Genomic DNA, 18,679 nt, shown 5'->3' with positions numbered 1-18,679 from the left:
AGTATTGTAATAAAGGGGAGATTTTTCTTTAAAATTCTCAAGTGAAGTATACACGAGAAGAAGATGGAATTGGCCAAGATAAGGTTCTTAGCAGAAACCCTAGACCGTTGACCTTCTCTACAGGGATCAAGGCAGGATCCATATTGGAGGGTCCAAATTAGGGCAACCATGGGCTGTTCTGGTTTATCAACAGAAAAGCCACAGAGACTCAAACATTGCAATATATTCAGTGCAAAGTGGCTAATAGACACCTGGTTAATTCTTATTACATCGCTAATAGTTATTTATTGAGCCTTATAATAAGCTGGGTGTCATTGGCACACAAGGCTTCTCAACAGCGGAATTTTCTGATGATGTTGGCTAGAGGCAGAATGTAGAGGTTAAAAAAGATTGGCAAGATTGAAGAGCCCTGAGGTACACTGCAAGTAGTTGTGACCAATTTGGATTGAAAGGGAAATAGACAAAGGGAGTATTTTCTTTTGCAAAGAAATGAGCTAAGCAGGTCTCTGGCTGTTCCTGATAGCACCACTTCCTCCATCCTTCTGCTTAAAATGGCATGATCCATTGTATCAAAGGTACCTGACAAGCACAGTGGGGCATAAGAGAATATTCATTTCTAGATCAAATCCTAATTCATTCAGCAGTGAGCTGATCACATCTTCTGCCTCTAATCCTAGTTTAAAGCCCATTTGACTATAATCAAGCAGATGATGTTCCTCGAGATAATCAGGTAGCCAGTGGGTGAGGAACTTCTCTCTAATCTTAAACTGAGATAGGAGAGAATTTGGCTATAATTAGCCTCAAATCCAAGATCAAGATTTGGCTTCTTCAAATGAAGCTTCACTGAGTTTTCTTTTCACCTCTGCCGAACTGCACCTCAGGCAAATTAGAAATTTAGAATAATAATGATATCTAGAATGGTAACTAAAGAGATGAACTTAAAGATCTTGATATGGCAGATATCATCAAGAAAATTGGATTTTAGAGCAAGCAATATTACCTCACCCTCTAATTTAGAGGTAAGGAGATAACTAGGCTCTGAACAGGAGTATAGGCTGGCAGATCATGAGCAAGCGAGGACACCAGTTCTGCCTTAATACTTTAATAAATGCCTATAATATTCCTGGTGAACTATGGAGCTAATTATCACATAGGAATTTGGTAACTAAGAGGGTTTGGCGTTGGAGAAGGAATATTTATAAATTCTCAAGTGGACTTGAACTACCATACATGCTCTTCTGAGTAGGATCTGTGTCATTTCTCTCACCTTGTCTTACGTTTAACATCATTGCCCTTAATTCCACTGAAAATCATGGTTTGACCCTATGTGGAAAAGACCTTCTATCGATAGTAACTGGTATTGGTAGCAACTGGCATAAACAAGTCGAAAGTATCCAAAAGGCAGGAGCCAAAATTGTTATCCAAGGTATCTGGATTCCCAGAGCCAACGTGGCCCATTGTTTCATGGTAACTTCCAGACATAGGGGGTCTGTAATTTACTCCAACTTTAGGCTGGATCCAATTTTCCAGGTAGAGCAGGCACTTCTTGCTTCAAGCTGATGTTAGGTATAAAAGTTATTAAACAGTGATCCATATAGATGAGAGCCAAAGTGTGTTAAAAAAAATAACTAGTGCAGGTGAGGAAAGGGTAAGGCCACTTGTATGAGGGCTTTTTCCATGTATAGTTTGCATGGTCAAAAGATGGCAGCAGAAGTTAGGCTAAGGCAATATTTTTAGTTTCACAATCCCCCACGTCGTTTTGCATAATTTCATTCACTTTCTGGGCTACATCATCGCTAACATATGTCAGTGATCAATTATCAGATTTCTTATCTGGGGCCAAGTCATCATCAGCCTTGGGCAATCTGAGGGGAAAAGAGGGAGAGGGTACTCTGTTTCGATTAACGGAACTCATACATACTTTGACAAGAATATAGGCAATATGAGGGTGACAAAGATCTCGAAGGCATTTATTAGCATTTATGTTCCCTCAAACATGACCAAATGCTCCATCCATTGAGGCTAAAACCATAATTAATTTTATGAGATTTCTTTAACATTGGCAGAGATATGATCAATCTGTTCATGTATGCTTAAAGAAATATTTGATATAAAAGAGAAACCCGCTGATCCTGCAATTGCACACACTCCACCCTTGGCAGCCACAAATCAGTAGCCATTCGGGTTTGCAAAATAAAAAAAAATTGTGTCTCAAGGTGGTCAGATATTTACCCTAATGCTATTGTTGTACCAATTGAAGTTTCTTCTAAAACCTTGGCTACTACTCAGATCTCCTGTTTTGATTGTCTTATTCATGCATACCAAAGAAAATAGCAAAATGAGCAGTTTCAGATATTTCTAGGGACAGTCTCATCAGTGCGGGTGTCCAACAGGGGTAACACCTATTGCTGAGATGAGATAGGTGGAGTAGCTGGATCCAGACCTTTCGTTGGGTAAAATATATGAGTGGTTGCTGCAAACAAAACTAGAGCTAGGTGATTTCTATATCTGTCTTCAGGAATTGAGGACTCTGTATAGTAGCTGGAAAACGTAGGGACTTGGCTCAGCGTTAGGTTGAGCAGTAAAAGAAAAATCATATTTGCTACGCCTCACAAAAATGCTGCCATTCTGCATTTCACAGGCAATTCTGAAACCAGTATCATCAGGGCTAACAGCAGAAGGCATAGCTGACAAGGGCAAAAGGAAAGCGACATTGTTGCATTTATCGAAATAATGCTGCTGTAAGTACAAATTGAGACATTGTTCTTCTTCATCAAAAGGAACAGGGACAATGTGTTTGCCCCCTTGTGTGTTATTCAGCAAATGCGCACAAATCCAGCAAGAAAAGTGGTTAGGAATCTGTCATTCCTGCTCAGGAAAGTACAAACAAGTGTAAAGAAATTATCAATCCCAAAGATAGTCAGCAGGCAGGATGCAGTTGGATTCTTGGCACCGACTTCCTGGCCCTTCTGTGCAGATCCACACAGTGATCTAGATACCAAGACTTGCAATATAGAAGTCTAACCATACCCATCTGGGAATCAAGAAGCCGGGAGGCTTCCCCCTATTTAGGTCATTAGTTGTACTTGTGATTAGGTAAATGGGTGCCTTTCTAGTGGGAGTGAGGCTGACAGGTGTTACCAGCAGAAGCCAGTTTCTTAGCTAAAAAGCAAGGCTGTTCACACAGAGCAGGACCAAAAATAGTGTCAGCCCCTTGGCTTACAGGAATGAACATGGCAACAGGATCAGATGTTCTTGACTCTATGATCTGCTTACAACTTGACGCATGCACCAAAGCAGGCACTCAGCCGAACTTCTGAACAGTGTTCAAGGTTAGCAGGACTTGAATGGACCATGCCAGTGCACCTAGAGTGCTTATTACCTCTGGTGTCCTCTCACATGGTCTCAGTACCTAGGCTGTAGGCCATGTCAGGCTTCATTTGGATGGGTAAACAAGACAGATTGAGACCGGAAATTTCAGAGACTAAAGCATCACATCACCATTTAAGCGTAAATCAGGCAAAGCTGGAGACAATGGCGCATTAGACTGGATTGGCATGGGCTCCCCCATTACTGTTCATAGGTGCTCCATTTAATTTTCTTACTGGGAATAGCTCAGATTGACCAGACTGGAAAGGATAGTGCATGGGGCACTCAAGTCACGTTTCTGCAGCATAGTTAAAATGCTTCACCTTCCCTGAGCATTCATGGTCATATGCACTTTGGAAATACTGTTTAATTCCTAAAGCTTTACACAGTTCCTGAACTACAGAGGACACAAATTCGGTGCCCTTGTCACTTCCTTTTTGAAGTGGGACCCAAAACCTAAGGTAAGGTTCAATCCAAGCATAAAACATTCAACCAAGGACATAAACGTAGGTGGGACATTTGGATGAAGTCCACCTGGACATGGACAAATGGTGTCCCTGGAAACAGGTAGGTGGTGAGGGTAGTGGGGTTGAGGGGTTTATTTCCTTACACGAGTTTTGGGCTTGATAGGTGGCACCGAGTGGCAATAATGTTGGGCAACCAAACAGAAAGCTGGAGCAAATCAGTGGGATTTGCAGCACATATCACACCACCCTTGCTCACACGGGCAGTACCATGGTACAATCAAGCATGATTGGGAAGTAGAAAATTACCCCTACACTCAGTAGGGAGCCTATTTACAATTCTGTTTCATCCAAGCTTACCTCTCTGTTTCTGGAGCACATTCCTGTAATTCAGAGACATGTTTCAGAATAGGCATATGTGATTCAACAGTTTGAGATATACTTAGTCATTTCAGAACTCTGAGACACTCCTCCTATACTAGCAGTTTGATCAACAGAAGTATTGCTTCAAGATACCTTGGGGTTTAATATGCAGCATACTTAACAATTGCAATGTTATAAGGCAAGAATAGAGCATTAAGTAATCCTTAAACATATGCTCCATTCTTTATGGGAGTTCCCGCAAAGCTGCATCCAAAAGAGTACCAAAACCATGGACTATTGGTAAAAATACATTTTGAGATGGTGAATATGGTAAACATTTTCAGAACAGAGAGAATACCACCACTACTGAGAGCAATCCATTTTGCAGCCTCAGCAGAGTGCACTTGAGCTGAGCATAGAATGTCAATTACTTATTAAAAAAATAGAAATTGGATATCAAGCTACTCGTGAGCCACAGTCCCTTATAAGGTAAATTGGTGTATTGGGTATTGGGGTGTAAATGAGATCAATACCGGGGCTTGGTCAAGTGGGTGGTCATGGTGAGGCAGTCATGTGCTTCCCTGTCTTGGACAGTGGGGAGCAGAGAGGAGGGGTTCATTCCGGGACATTGGACCAGGGATAAATGAAAGGTGGATAGCAAAACAGATTTATTACTATGACAGTCAGGCATTGGGTAGGTGTGGAGTTTTAGTTGTTGGTGACAATCAACTACAGAGAGGGTAATGGCTTCTGCAAAATGGGCAGCTGCTGCCACAGCTCACAAATATGTTGGAAGACCTGCTGCAACTGCATCAAGGGCAAAAGAATAGTAGGCAGTGGATTTATTTTGATTCCTGTGCTCCAGCACCAACACCCATGAAGTGAAACCTTCCTTTTCATGCGAGCTTGAATGGTATGTTATAATGTGGCAATCCCTGAGCAGGGGCAAAGGATAATGCTTGTTTCAGAGTTTAAAAGGCTTGCTCTTTCTCTTTAAACCAATGCAACAGTACAGGGATGTCTTTTTTTACAAAGTCTTGGAGAGGCCAAACAAGGCACGCATAGCTCAATATCCTCTGTCTGTTGTAAACTATCATCCCTACCTGTGAGGCAGTGAACGGTCCAAACAACTTACAAATTACTACAATGTGGTCTGCGGACAGGTTCTTGTCTCTCTCTGGGGTCCATTGACCAAGATAGCGATCAGGGGGAAAACAGAATTATAATCTCTTTTTCTAAGCTTTCTGCCCTTTCTTTGTTAATTAGGTAAAGTGATACAGTGGGTCAGCCTTACCTTGGTTCAACACACCCAAAGCAACCAACACGCCATCCAGATAATGAACTACGGTGTATGCTCTGGAGAAGTCAAAGGTGTCCTAATCTCCTACCTACCATGGCCACAGAGACCCCTTGAACTATTTTAGAACTAAATCTAGAAACAGCACACAAGGGTAGTAAGGGTGAAAGGACGCCGCACATCTAAACAGTAAAACAATAATTTTGAGACAAATATCCAAGTAAACATAGAATCTGGTGCAACCTGGCCCAGTGCCTTACTACCCAGTAGGCACAAAGAATGGGTAACAGAGTACCCAAGGACAAATGTATACAAGAAGGCCACAGCACACAGAATATAAAGTTCAATAGTGTTGCAGGGATAGGTATCCCTGGTGGTGTGTTGTCGAAGTGAAAGAGTTGAATGGAGTCTCAGGTCTGGTTTGCAGAAGGTGTCTTTATTTGTGGCAACTAGAAATCAGAGTGCCATCAACGAGATACAGCCAACACGTGTTTCGTCACACAAGTGACTTTATCAAGGCTGAAAAACAGTAATCAAAGCACAGAATTTTGTTGGTGGCATGGAAAGATGTAAATATTCAAAAGTAAGCTCAAAGATGAGCATGTGGAAAAAGACTCCAAAAATTGGATCTAAGTGACCAATGATTCATAAGTGAGTTGTGTGGGCCTTAGCAGATGAGTGGGTGAGCATCAATAAAGCACGGCAAACAGTATTCGTGATTAAAACCCATAGTGTGAAGTATGAGAGAGAGGAAGTGAGTCACCGTAACCGAGTGCTGAGTAATCTAGGACCAAAGTAGTGAGAGGCATAAACCCATAGTCCATGGTTTGATAGAAGTAACGTTGAACCTTGATTGGTGTAAGAAAAAAGGGGGACTGTGAAGTGAGGTGAAACAAGTGGAAGATTGACGAAGGGCTGAGAGAAAACTATTCGACAGGCAGGTGAGAAAGAGTACAACATAGAATTTGAGAGGTCAGTGAAGACAGATTAATAACTGTAACGAAGGAAGAGGCAAGCGGGGCCTGAATGTGTAAGAAAATACCTGGGCCATTCGGCCAGAGTGGTACGTAACGAGGGTAAGTAGTGAGGGTGCCCCGTAATCGGTTGTATGGGCTATTGGAAGGTCAATTGGAGCTGGGAAGAGAGGCAATGGTGAGTATGAATTGCCAGCAGTGGAAGAAAAAGTAACGAAGAGTGAATAGATAGAATGTATGGAGAATAAAACGTAGAGACAAGAAAGAAGAAAGAAAATAAAGTTTAGAGGAGTGGGCTATAGACAGTAAATAGAGAGATAAACGAAAAAAATGAGTCACACCATACATACCTTCTAGGAGTGAGCCATTGTAAAGTATGGCTGAGTGGGGTCATCGATATGAAAGAAAAGGCAGGTGTAGCAGGCCCTGATAAGCCTGTGGTGATAACCTAAGTATTTTAGAACTAATAACACGTCAAATCCCCTCTTCCGCCTTAGAACATAATGGGTATTGAGGAATATGAGTGAGTTTCTTCTTGGGGTTTACTTTGATTTTTATTGGTTCAACAGTTATATACACATATCATTAGCACGTTCGAACCTCATAGAAGTTCATTTTTGGCAACGTATTTTCACAGTGAGATTCATCAGTATTTTATTTGGTTTCACATACTACCATTAAGACTTCATTTTTTTTTGTTTTCAGATCATTCAAATACATACTGTTGCTAGTACAATACACAGCACAGTTCAATTTATACAAAAAAAAAACTCTCCCCAAAGAGTATGGCAGGAGCGGTGGGGATTAACTAAAAGGCATGTTGATCTGTAATGGGGCCCAGGGTTATAGAAACTGAATTGATGATGTGGTGGGGGATGCACGTGCTAGGAATGTCAACTGCATCAACGAACAAGCCCAAGAGAGGTAAGGGGGACAACTCAGAGGTCTTTTCAGTAGGTCGACTAGCACATTAATCAGTGAGTCATGAGAAGTGCTTTCTATTAATGACACATAATACATTTGACCGATTTTGATCCACCAGAATTGAAGTATTTACAGAGCTGTCCTAAAAGATGAGGCATTTGGCCTTGGGGAAACTTGAGTAAATTCAACTTGTTCTGGTTGGTGGTTTATGCTAGGGGGTAAGTTAGGCCAATCTCTTTTCCATTATCCCAGCTGTCCACAGTAGAATCATGAGCAGCCCCCAATCATTCTGTTTCCCCATTCTTTTCCAGACCCTGCCTTAGACAGTTTGTTGTTGAAATTATTGTATCTGTAAAGAACTCGATCCCAATTCATTGGCCTCCGTTCAACTCTCATGTACACAATGATTAGCAATGGTTATCAATTAAGCAAACCTTGAACAAAAGCAGCACCTACAGCTTCATGAGTTGAGCAATGACAAAACATCTTTCAAGTGATCAAACTAATCTGGAGGAAGAGTGAGATGTTGTGGATTCAGTTTTTCATTTAGCAGTGCTGCACTGTTATCTCATGCTTCGCTGTTTGTATTGTTGCAACCTATTGCGCTCACCACACTGGCTGCACCCACATGCGCATCATTTGACAGTCCCACTTCTGCGGCATGTATTGCTGGTGCAGCTCCGTTTACAGGTACAGAAATTTAAAACATCTAATATGCCCTCCTTCTTTTCATAGGCTATCCTTGGGCTCTCTTTCAAGCACTCAGCTGAGACTCTTGTTTATGCTTGTTGGATTCCTCACACCACTTTAAGAAAACCGGATATTTGCCATCTATGTTGCTGTTGGATTCCTTTAATGGATCTTTCTTTGAGGTTCTTCCCATCCTCATTAGTGAGTCTAACCCACAGTTCTATACCTGCTTATGCGTATTCCATACCGGTGGTAAATCTCATGGGCAGGATTCCCTTTATCCAGGGCCTGCTTGAGTTTTGAATTTTTCATCTTCATTTGCCTGTTTATGGACTCATTCACACTCACAAAAACATTAAGGAGTCTGCCAGCCTTGCCCTGCAGTTTATCTTGCAAAGGGTGTTTATTAGAAGGGTAAACAGGATAGGGGCGGGGCTATATGATTTTTCACACCTGTTCTTATGGGGGAGTTAGGATAGTTCTTTCTTGCTTGTCTGCTGACCCTCATGCATTTGAAATTCCCCGGTCACAGTCCGCTGAGCCAGTGGTGTAACGAAACTAGGGGGTACCCCCTGCACAGTACAGCAAGGGGTCTCCTCTCCATGCTCTTGTAGGGGCTTTCAAGCCAGAGTGCAGTGTTGAGAGGGCCCCCTGGACCTCCCCGCACAGCGGAAGCTGTGGGGGCCACTGCGCTTAGGCTTGCAGAGTTTTCAATGGGGCTGGGTCACCATCCGTCTTTCGTTCACATATTTAAATGCTGGGAACTATGCTTAAGGGCTCTATGCACTCTCTTGCTTCTCATCCGTCCACACTCTTTCTAGAGTTTCACAGACCCACTTCTAACTCCTAGTGTCCTGGGGCTCAACCTGTACCTACCGAAACTGGTTTACCCCATTGTCAATTTTCAAAATTCATTGCGAATCCATACAGTCAATGAACACAAACAGACATCACATTTCATAAAGTTTTTGAAGCTTGCTAATGTTGTTTTACTTCATCAGTGAGTTGAACGCTGGGTCGTGCTCCACACAAGGTCCTGCCAGAGAACTATCAGCCTTCCTTTTAGTGCATTTTCGCTCCCCGGTTCTGAACAAGCATGGGCAAATTCCAGCCAACCACGCCAAATCTGTTAAAGAAAGCCTGCACGCATGCAAATTCGAAGTCTGCAAAGTGTTTATTAACATATTTAAAATATCTCTGATTCACAGTCGGGCAACAAATGGATCCCCTAGCATCCTAAATGAGCAAACATTGCACTAGAAGTGACAAGAAACAAATTTATAGGTTTTTGTACACAGGACTCCCATGGATCATGTGATGAGAGGGAAGCAAAGGCGTTACACGTCTGCAGTATTCTGAAGTCACCAGAAAGAAACAACATGTGAACTTTTATTGCTGAGCAAACTAATCAGTGATTCTCATCTCGCATGCATGGCCTGGAAACAATGCTTTACACCAGTGGTTCCCCACCTTTTAACTTCTGTGGACCCCCATCTTATCATTACTGGAACCCGGCGACCCCCACTAAATAATTATTGGAATCCATGAACCTCTCAGTGAGCCATTACTGGAAGCCGGGGACCAAACCAATACACATAAAATACAGAAACAAGTATTCATCAAACACATCCACACATGATTACATATTTTATTTCATTTGCAAGCAAATATAAATTAAAACAAATACAAATGTTAATTTTAATAGGAAGGTTGAAACTTTTCTAAGCCACACATCGTCCATACTATTTTCTGTTTGATGCATCTGCACTGCTCCCACGAATCAATCCGAGGATACCAATATAATGATTAGCCTCCATTTCAGATTCCTTGACATTTACAGTAAGTTTTAAAATGTTCAATTGTACATTTAGCCACTTTATATACACTTTATTAATCTGTGAATACTATTTGATTTTCTAAGCAGCCACGGACCTCTTGAGGAGGCTTTGCAGACCCCCAGGGGTCCCCGGACCAAAGGTTGGCAACCACTGCTTTACACATCAGAGATGGCACAACTCCAATGCATAGTTCAAATGGCCAAACGAAGGCTGCTGCAGAGCATGTCATGCTGAAGCTGAAATGCATCTTTTCACACATAGTGCAGTTTTGTTTATTGATTTACAAAGCCAGGTTCTGGCTCAATGTATGTGCCAGGCTATGATTGTCTACATATTAGCCTCATCATTTGTGTAAACATTTTCATAAAATATGCAAACCACTCAGTTCTGGAAAGCACTTCACGTGCGCTGAGCCGTGGCCTCCCTCACTGTTCATGGCAACTGTCTCGCTGTAAGCCTTCTAATAATATACCATTTGTACAACATGTTTATCAAATGTTTTGATGACACCAAATGAATCATTGAAATTGAGGAACGTTACTGGAAAGCCCGGCAGGCCTTTGTTTAGTTTTGGGTTTTAACTCATGGTCCCAAAAGCCCTAGGTGCAGGTGAGGCTGAACTCATTGCCGAATGGGGTTAGGCATCTCACTCTGATTAAGGAGAAAATTGTAATCTGGATGGGTCTGGGGACAGATGTGGACCTTGTAGCCCCCTTTGTAAAGCTCAGGATCTGGTGGTGCAGGGACAACTGGTTGCTGGACCACTGGACATCCTGGCATGGCTGGTAAGGGGGTTCTCGCATCTATGGTGATCTTCCAGATACAAAGCAATGGAGAGCTATTGGGTATGTACCACCATCGCTAGCAGGGCGGCTGCTGTTATCCAAGGCAGCTAGAGATCAGCACTACAACCCCCCCTCAGGCCCTCAGGACCACCAGTTACTGCTCCCAGGCGTCCTCCATGGACTCTTGAGGCCAGTGGATGCACCACTATGCGTAGTGACACATAGTGAGGTATCTGTCATTGCACACCCCCACACCGGCTCCTGCGAGATTGAATAAACTGTCCCCATTCAAGTTCTACTAGGAGAACGCAGGCCCTTCAAATGCTTAAGTGACCAAAACAGGTATACAGACGAGTGGGAAGCAGGAGTGAAATGTAGATACTGCTTCCAATATCACCACTCACCACACTGGGGGAGGCGCGACTCCAACTCAGGCAGCACCAAATATGCACAAATCCTCATCTAGAAGTCATGTGGACACTCGCATACTGCATGTGCAACTCAAATGACTCAACAAAATATCACACCAATGACAAAAACAACACATAAACCGAAGGCAGAACTCAATCGTTGACTGACTAACACACAGCTTCAATCTATACACACCAGCAAGTATAGAAAAACGTTGTGCACACACACCTACGACGTGCAGAGTTTACACATCAGCGAATACAGACCCAGAGCTGGTGCTGGGGTACACCCTATCCTTCCGACCGTCGCTAAAGAGTGGCACTGAGGATGCTTAACAAGGAAACTTTGCATTGAAACATACTCGACTGCACGAATCATTGTGGACGGTGGACTTTTTGTCTAAAAACGTGGACAGGATCCTCGGTGCCAGAGGTTCTTGCGAAATAAGCCAACAATAATGTTTTGCACATTAAACACACAACAGTAAAATACACACAGGAAGAAAGAACACGTTGGTGATAATTATTGTGCATATCACAGAATTTTCTGAGATTTCAAGATCATTCATAAGAACCCCAAACACATGTCATCATTTTATGTGCTTTTATATTCTAATTCAACGTGCCCCTTATGGAAATACTTCCATAGTAAGCGTGTCACGTACAACAGCGTTCTGCAGGGCTGCTCCTTGATGGAGAGGGATGCTCCCATACGCCCCACAGCGTGATCCCAGTACTGGTCCCTAGCAGATAAGCAGTGATAGGTAACATGGATTTATGGACAAGAACAAAAGAGGAAGCCTTCCCTTACAAGAAGCGTCCATAGGTAGGTGTTTTATCTGTAGACTGCAACATGGCGATTGTTTTACAGGAATATTTACTGTATGAGTTAAAGAGGACGGTTTGGCAAAATTATGTCTCTGAACCTCCAGGCTGGACTAAATAATTAACTGTTAGTGAATAGCACTTAAAATATCGATACTTTGCATAGTTTCCCTTCCTAAGACAACTATTTTGTAAAGTATCCATTTTAATTCATTTTAATTGTAAAAATGTCATTATAGCTAATTATGTTTCTCTTTGTGTTTAGACCGTGCCGTTTTCACCTGCTGTGGCCTGTTTAAACTATGTTTTTCTCTTTCCAGAGAACACCCTGCTAGCCTGACTTGGCTTTGTATGAGCACACTTACCTGACACAAGGAAATGTAAAATACTAATGACCAGCCCATAGTAGGATACAACAATTATAGCAATATGGAGCCCCCTGTGTTGTTGTCAGTCTTGAACTGTGGAGAAGGAGGTTTCCTCAGAATGAAACATGACCCTTCCTCAGGGCTCTGACAATCAGAGCACTGAGGAAGTGCCATGTATCACTGAAGCAAAATAATTACATCCTAAATCACTAACTTGGCTTTGGTGACTGTGGATTACTCTAAACTAGAATCATTTGAGTAAAAGGCAACCGTGCAATCAGATCTTACATTACTATTTCAATTATGAAAATAATGAGATATTCATTTTGTGCCCGAACAAATACAAATGCCGAAATTCACTCTTTTGTCTTTTCTCTGGTTAGAGCAGAGTAGGTAGCAGACACAAAACACGTTTCTTACATTTCGAAAAGATCTTTTCCACCTTTGCCTTCCAAATACGAGGCATAAAAAAAGACTTTACAAAGAGCATAGGTGCCAGTGGTTGGAGTACTTGGGGGCTTTTGCTGCTGCCATTCGGGACTCAATGGTTGTGCTCTCTCTCCAGCCTAGTGAAGCAAAGGTCTAAACCAGAAATCTGTGCTCATTATGGAGCGTAGGAGAGAGATCTGACTGGCTGAGAAAGGCTTCTGCCATTTTGTATTTCTCTCCTGCAGAGCACTCTGTGATATCTGGCTGATTCAGGCATTATTGCACAACCTGAGCTGCATCAATAGTGTTTTAAATCGGACTGGGGCCCATTCCAGGAAGTGAGCCAGTATCTCTACCAAATGTCATTTTAGTTAACCCTTTAAAGACATCTGCTCAGGCCACGGGCTCCCCAGAACCACTTTGGAAAAGAAGATTTGAATGCTTGTTGTGTTGCAGTAGAGGTCTACTTGCTACTAGAGTCCAGGAGACTTTGGCTTGATTCTGTTGTCCAAGAAATGGCTCCAACAAAGTGCAAAAGGCAATTTTTGGACCTCATTCACAAAGACTTTTGAGTCTAGCTTGCTGGAAAAAGTAACTGACTGCTGGGGAATTTGCTTCTTAAGACATCTGAGAGAGCCTTAATATAGCAAATCAGAGTAGTTGTTGACTGTTTCGCAGACTGTTTTGCAGTTACCCGTGTAGTGTTGCTGGGAGTGTGGTGGTAACTTTTCATTTACAGAGCCCAGCCAATAACAGTGATATGCTGGGTGTGAGCAGGCACGTTTTAAAAAATGGGCAAAGTGGGCTCCTGCCCAGGGCTCCAGGCTTTCAGGGGGTCCCTGATAGAGGGACACTGTTCAGTTCAGAAACAAGTAAAGGATCCTACTACTCTCAAAGACTCTTGCAGGGGGCAGGTGTGCTAGCAGGTCATTGCCATTATAGCACCCACCCCCCAGGAAGACCATGTCTTAGGTGGGGTGAATGCGAAGCCATATGATTGTGCTCATGGTTTTGCAGCAGCAAATGTACCCACAGGACTGTGGTCCTCAACCACACCCTAAGACTTTACAGGCTGCCTCTGGGAGCTGGATTGTGTTTGGACAAAATTTATCGTTAAACCTTGGCATCTTCTGAACTGTAAGGCCTAGTAAGGCATTTCAACGGTTCTGGACCAAGGATGTCCAGTACCAGCTAACATAACATCAAGCCCACAGCTAGGATGTGATGGCATGAGGGTGCTGGGTCGCTTTAGGGCTGGTAATAGACAGATACTGGAATTCAAAGTGCCTTGGGCAATAAAGGATGGTGAAGCCTTGCCAGTAATCAAGTAAGGCATTGGTTTTGCTTTGCTGTGGTCAAGCTGATTTGGTGTCTGTGGTCTTTGACTATAAAGGCCACCTGGGGTGCACAGAACCTTATGGTTACTATGCGTTTTCGGTTTCATAACATGTCCTCCCTGTACATTTGTGATTCAGGTGAACTTTGTGCAGATCTTTCAGGTCATCATGGCCAGCTGTTCTGCTCATTGGCAGTCCAGCACCTCCTCTCACAGCCTGGTCATGCAAAATAGCAAGGTGTTCCCTATCTAGACTTGGCCATAGACTGAGGAAGGATAGCTTTCAGTACGACCATAGGTTCTGTATCTATTTCTGTGCTTATCCAACATTGATGTGAAGGGCGTCCTTGATGTTCAGCGGCTGTGGAAGTTACTGGGTTGAGTGGGCCAGTATTAAGCCACTTTGGGTGTATGTGTAGAATGCCTGAGCCTACATCTGCCTATCACAAAAATTAGAATTATCTTCCAATCAAGGAGAGAGTATTCCTTCCTATTGACCATACCTTTCTTGGGTCCGAGTGTCCTTAGACCTTCACAGCCCAATCTAATTGGAACAAGTCGAGATGTGGCTATATGTTGATTTCATACAGAGCCCAGCAGAAGGCTTCTATTTCTCTGTGACAGACACAACACAGTAAGAGAGGGAGTGAGGCGTGTCACTGAGGCAGGGGAAGACATAATAGCAATTGGAGAGATGAGGACACCCTCATCCACCAAAGAGGTGGACTCAGTTTCCGTAAGTGGATCCTGAGCAGGGGTAAATGCAGGTTGTCTGGACCACCAAGGACTAAGTACAGCCTGGGACCATTGCACTGAGTGCCACAGCTGGACACTTACAATTAATTCCTATAGTGAATAACACAGGACACACACACTACCCACATGTTCCACAGATGAGCTTAGGCTGGAGGGACCATTACAGGGAAGAGCCTTTTTGGTAGTCCCCCTTCCCTTTAATGGGAGTCAGTGAAAAGACCTACCCTGAACGGTGATCATTAGCCACTCTCACTTGGGTTGGTCATACACTTCAGGTGGATCCCTTTCAATTAAGCTCTCTTGTCCAAAATGTCTGATTAAAAGGTTGAGCAGCATCAGTTGGCTTCCAGATAAGTACCGCACTGACAGAAAAGATTGAGCATGTCAGAAAAATGAACAGGTAAGCACAGGTTTTCCAAGTCATGCAGTGGGGTTCGTTCCCAAAACATCGAACATCTTTGTGCTATGAATCAGAAAGAGGGAACCACATCAAAGAGGCGATTGCAGTGAACCGGTGCCTGGAAGCCAGCCCTAAAGGGAATTACAAGAATCCAACATGGAAGTTTATTCAAGGTTGGCACGTTTTGGCTTTAAATATACAACAGTGCATATTTGCAATCTACAAAATCAATACTTTTGATGTAAACCAAATTATAGCATACTCTAAAACGTGAAATCGGTTCACAGTTAACATTTCTTTTTTTGTAATAGTGTTTATGTGATCAAGTTTCACTAGAAAGATTACGGGGCAGATTTAAGAGTCCCTGGCGCCACCTAAGCACTGCCATAGCATCATTTTTTTTACGCTAAGGCAATAAAGTGGCATTTTTCCCAGGCCATATTTACAAAATGGCACAACGCATTAATTGTGCCAATTGGTAAACCCTTGCGCCACATTATGCCTGCGCCAGACATAATGTGTGCAAGGGGGGTGTGTTCTCCCGTTACGGGGACCGAAAAAATGGTGCATCTGTGCAATCTGAGAGCTTTCCTTGCAACATTTTTCTCTCTACTTTCATCGCCTGCTCAAAGCAGCATTAAAAGGGGCTTCCGTTATTCATAATGGGCCCCTAAGTACTCTACAGGAGTAGCGCCATAAAAAATTATGGCGCTACTCCTGCATACATCAATAGCGTAAAAATAATTACGCTATTTCCCCTTACCGTGCGCCATGGTTCACCGTATTTTAAATATGGTGAACACATGGTGGTGGTGGGGGGGGGGGGGCGCTAAGTGCTGTGCCACTTTTTTTAAATCTGCCCCTAAGTCACATAAAATATTATGATCCTAATTCTGAACCCATTATTTGCATAATTACTCCCACAATACACGTCTGTTGATTTAATATCCATACTCTCATATTCATAGCAAGGGTCTCAAAATTACAAGTCGTGATATTACAATTGACTCAGTCTAATCTCTCTTAACTATTAATATTGCAAAGTTAATTTGGTATTAACATCCCAATTGAAGATTAAAAAGATACTATTGCAATTTCACGTGTCAATTTTCTGTTGATTTGCCATATCTAATAACAGAAAGGACAATTAGCCCAGAAACAAAAGTACCTGCCTCATATTGATGGATATGGAGAGGCGTACTGATGCCATCAAGATGAAGCCGGTTAAAATCTTTATTATAATGTTCGGCAAAATGTGGTGCTGTGACATATCTGGCATGAACTGGTGTCTCTGCAATGTGTTCACAGTCCTCTTGTGGTACTCTTCGTCTTCTTGGTAATAGGAGAGTGGAGGTAAAGGGCAATAAATTGTAGAAAATGAATCTATGAAGATGATTTATTTTATAGGTGAACGTTCGAGGTTTGGAAGTAGTCTAAATCCCTTTGATATCCCTATCACTGCGTGTAACGCTTAAACTATGCATTAACACTAACAGCGTTCGTTGCTTTAGCACCAAACTCAGCTAATGTCACAGTATAAGATAATTTGCTGTTAGAGTATCCCCAACAAAAATTATGTTACCTTTGAACCAATCAGCTGCTCCACCATGAGGCAGCCGAAACCTTTAAATGGTTAGTGACCCCTTCTGCGTTCCAGTGAGCGGACCTTATGGTCAGAACGGGTGACAGTTTATGTTGAAATAAACTAGTTGAGATGTGACAATCTCATTGAGTCTTGCTCTGTGTTAACGATATAGACTGACAATGTGCTGTGCATAAATCCTCCTCAGAGTTTATAATAACTGTGTTAACACTATGGCTTTAAACAACGCTGCATATCAATGCTACCTTTGTCTATGTACTTACCACTGTGCTGATGATTACCATTGCTCTGTGTGTAAGGCTGTACATTACTGCCGGGCTATCTAAATACAATGTTTGTGTTAATAATGTGCACTACGTCTGCAACATGTGTTATTACTGTGTTGTGCGTTAACACTTTACATTAACATTCAACTGTGTAATTACACTGCACTGTACAATACTGTTGTACATTAATACACTTTGAAACACTACTTCTGTAATGTGTTTTAGTTCTACGTATGAGAAAACAGTGATCCATTAGGACTTTTAAGCTTCAGCAAGGAGCTACAGCAATGAATGAATGGTTAGACCCAAGAAGTTGACGTTTCGACACCTCTGAGTAATTTGAATGGGGTCTTCCTCAGGACAGAACAAAAAGGTATCTACTGACATAAGAGTGGTCAATCTGCCCTGAGCGTTCACTCCTTCTGTCTTATCCTTCACTTACTCCTCAGTCCTCAGTTGTTGTCTGGAGTTTATTGATATTCCTCCCTGGGGATAGCAAAGATAGGCACCGAGAGACTGGGAGTAGGGCAGCAGGCTCTGCTTGTGCACTGGTCATGCAGTAAACATGCAGGAAATATGCCCTGAGGATTGGAGAGGCACCCAGGATTCAAATGTAGCATACCCCCTGGATTGGATGAGCCTATCAGTGGGTGATAAAAAACTGGCCTAATCGGGTTCTACACTTCTGTAATTTTCAAATAAGACCACACACACAAGCATGGTTGAGGGTGCAGAGATCCAGGAGTGGGAACCCTTGGACTACCATTACCACTCCCAGACTCGTGATTAGGCCCTGCACCCAACAAGGTGTCTCTATGGCAGATTGTCTGTGGAAGAAAAAGGATTTACCAGTCTGAAGGAGCTGGACTTCAGCTCATCATTTATTTCCGGTAGAGAGTGCGCTATCTTGAGGTTTGAGGAAGAGGTTGGCGCTTTAAAGTCCAAGGAGACTCCAGGTAGCTGCTCAAGGCAAGGAAACTTGCTATAAACAAACATCAAGGGACACTGAGGAAGCTCTTTACTGTTCATTGCAATGGAGACTGCTTTGCCCTGACCTCTGAACTGTGGAGGGAGCCTCTGGGTGCTTGCAGTTACCATTCGAAGCTGGGTAAGAGTGTCCTGTTGAAGAACTTACTATCTGAACTCTTTGTATCAGCCCCTGGACTTACATAGTATCCAGCTTTATCCTTGCTTGTTCTGCACTAGTAGGATGCAGCACCATCCCTGTGGGTGCTCTGCTATTAGAAACTCTAGATAGTGAACAGTGGGTTCTGTTGTAAAGGCCCCCACCTCTTTATATGTCACCGATGGGTATTAAGGTGGACTGAGATCTTGCCCAGCCACTTCGCTCCAACCGCTAGCCCAGTAACTGTGCCAAGTCACCAGGTCTCTCCCAGCCAGACCCCTGAAATCACCAAAACTGATCCTCTTCAAGGAAGGTCGGGACTGCGGTACTTTGGGTTGTTGGACAGTGCGGGGAGGGGTGCTCCAGGAACATTTGACTTCATATCAATTACTGAAGCCAAATCACTCGAACACAAGTTTCAGTGCTGTTGCTGTAGCTTTCAAGAGTAAACTTGTG

This window comes from Pleurodeles waltl, chromosome 6, assembly GCF_031143425.1.
Source record: "Pleurodeles waltl isolate 20211129_DDA chromosome 6, aPleWal1.hap1.20221129, whole genome shotgun sequence".
Taxonomy (NCBI): Eukaryota; Metazoa; Chordata; class Amphibia; order Caudata; family Salamandridae; genus Pleurodeles; species Pleurodeles waltl.
Note: the sequence above shows the minus strand (reverse complement) of the source record.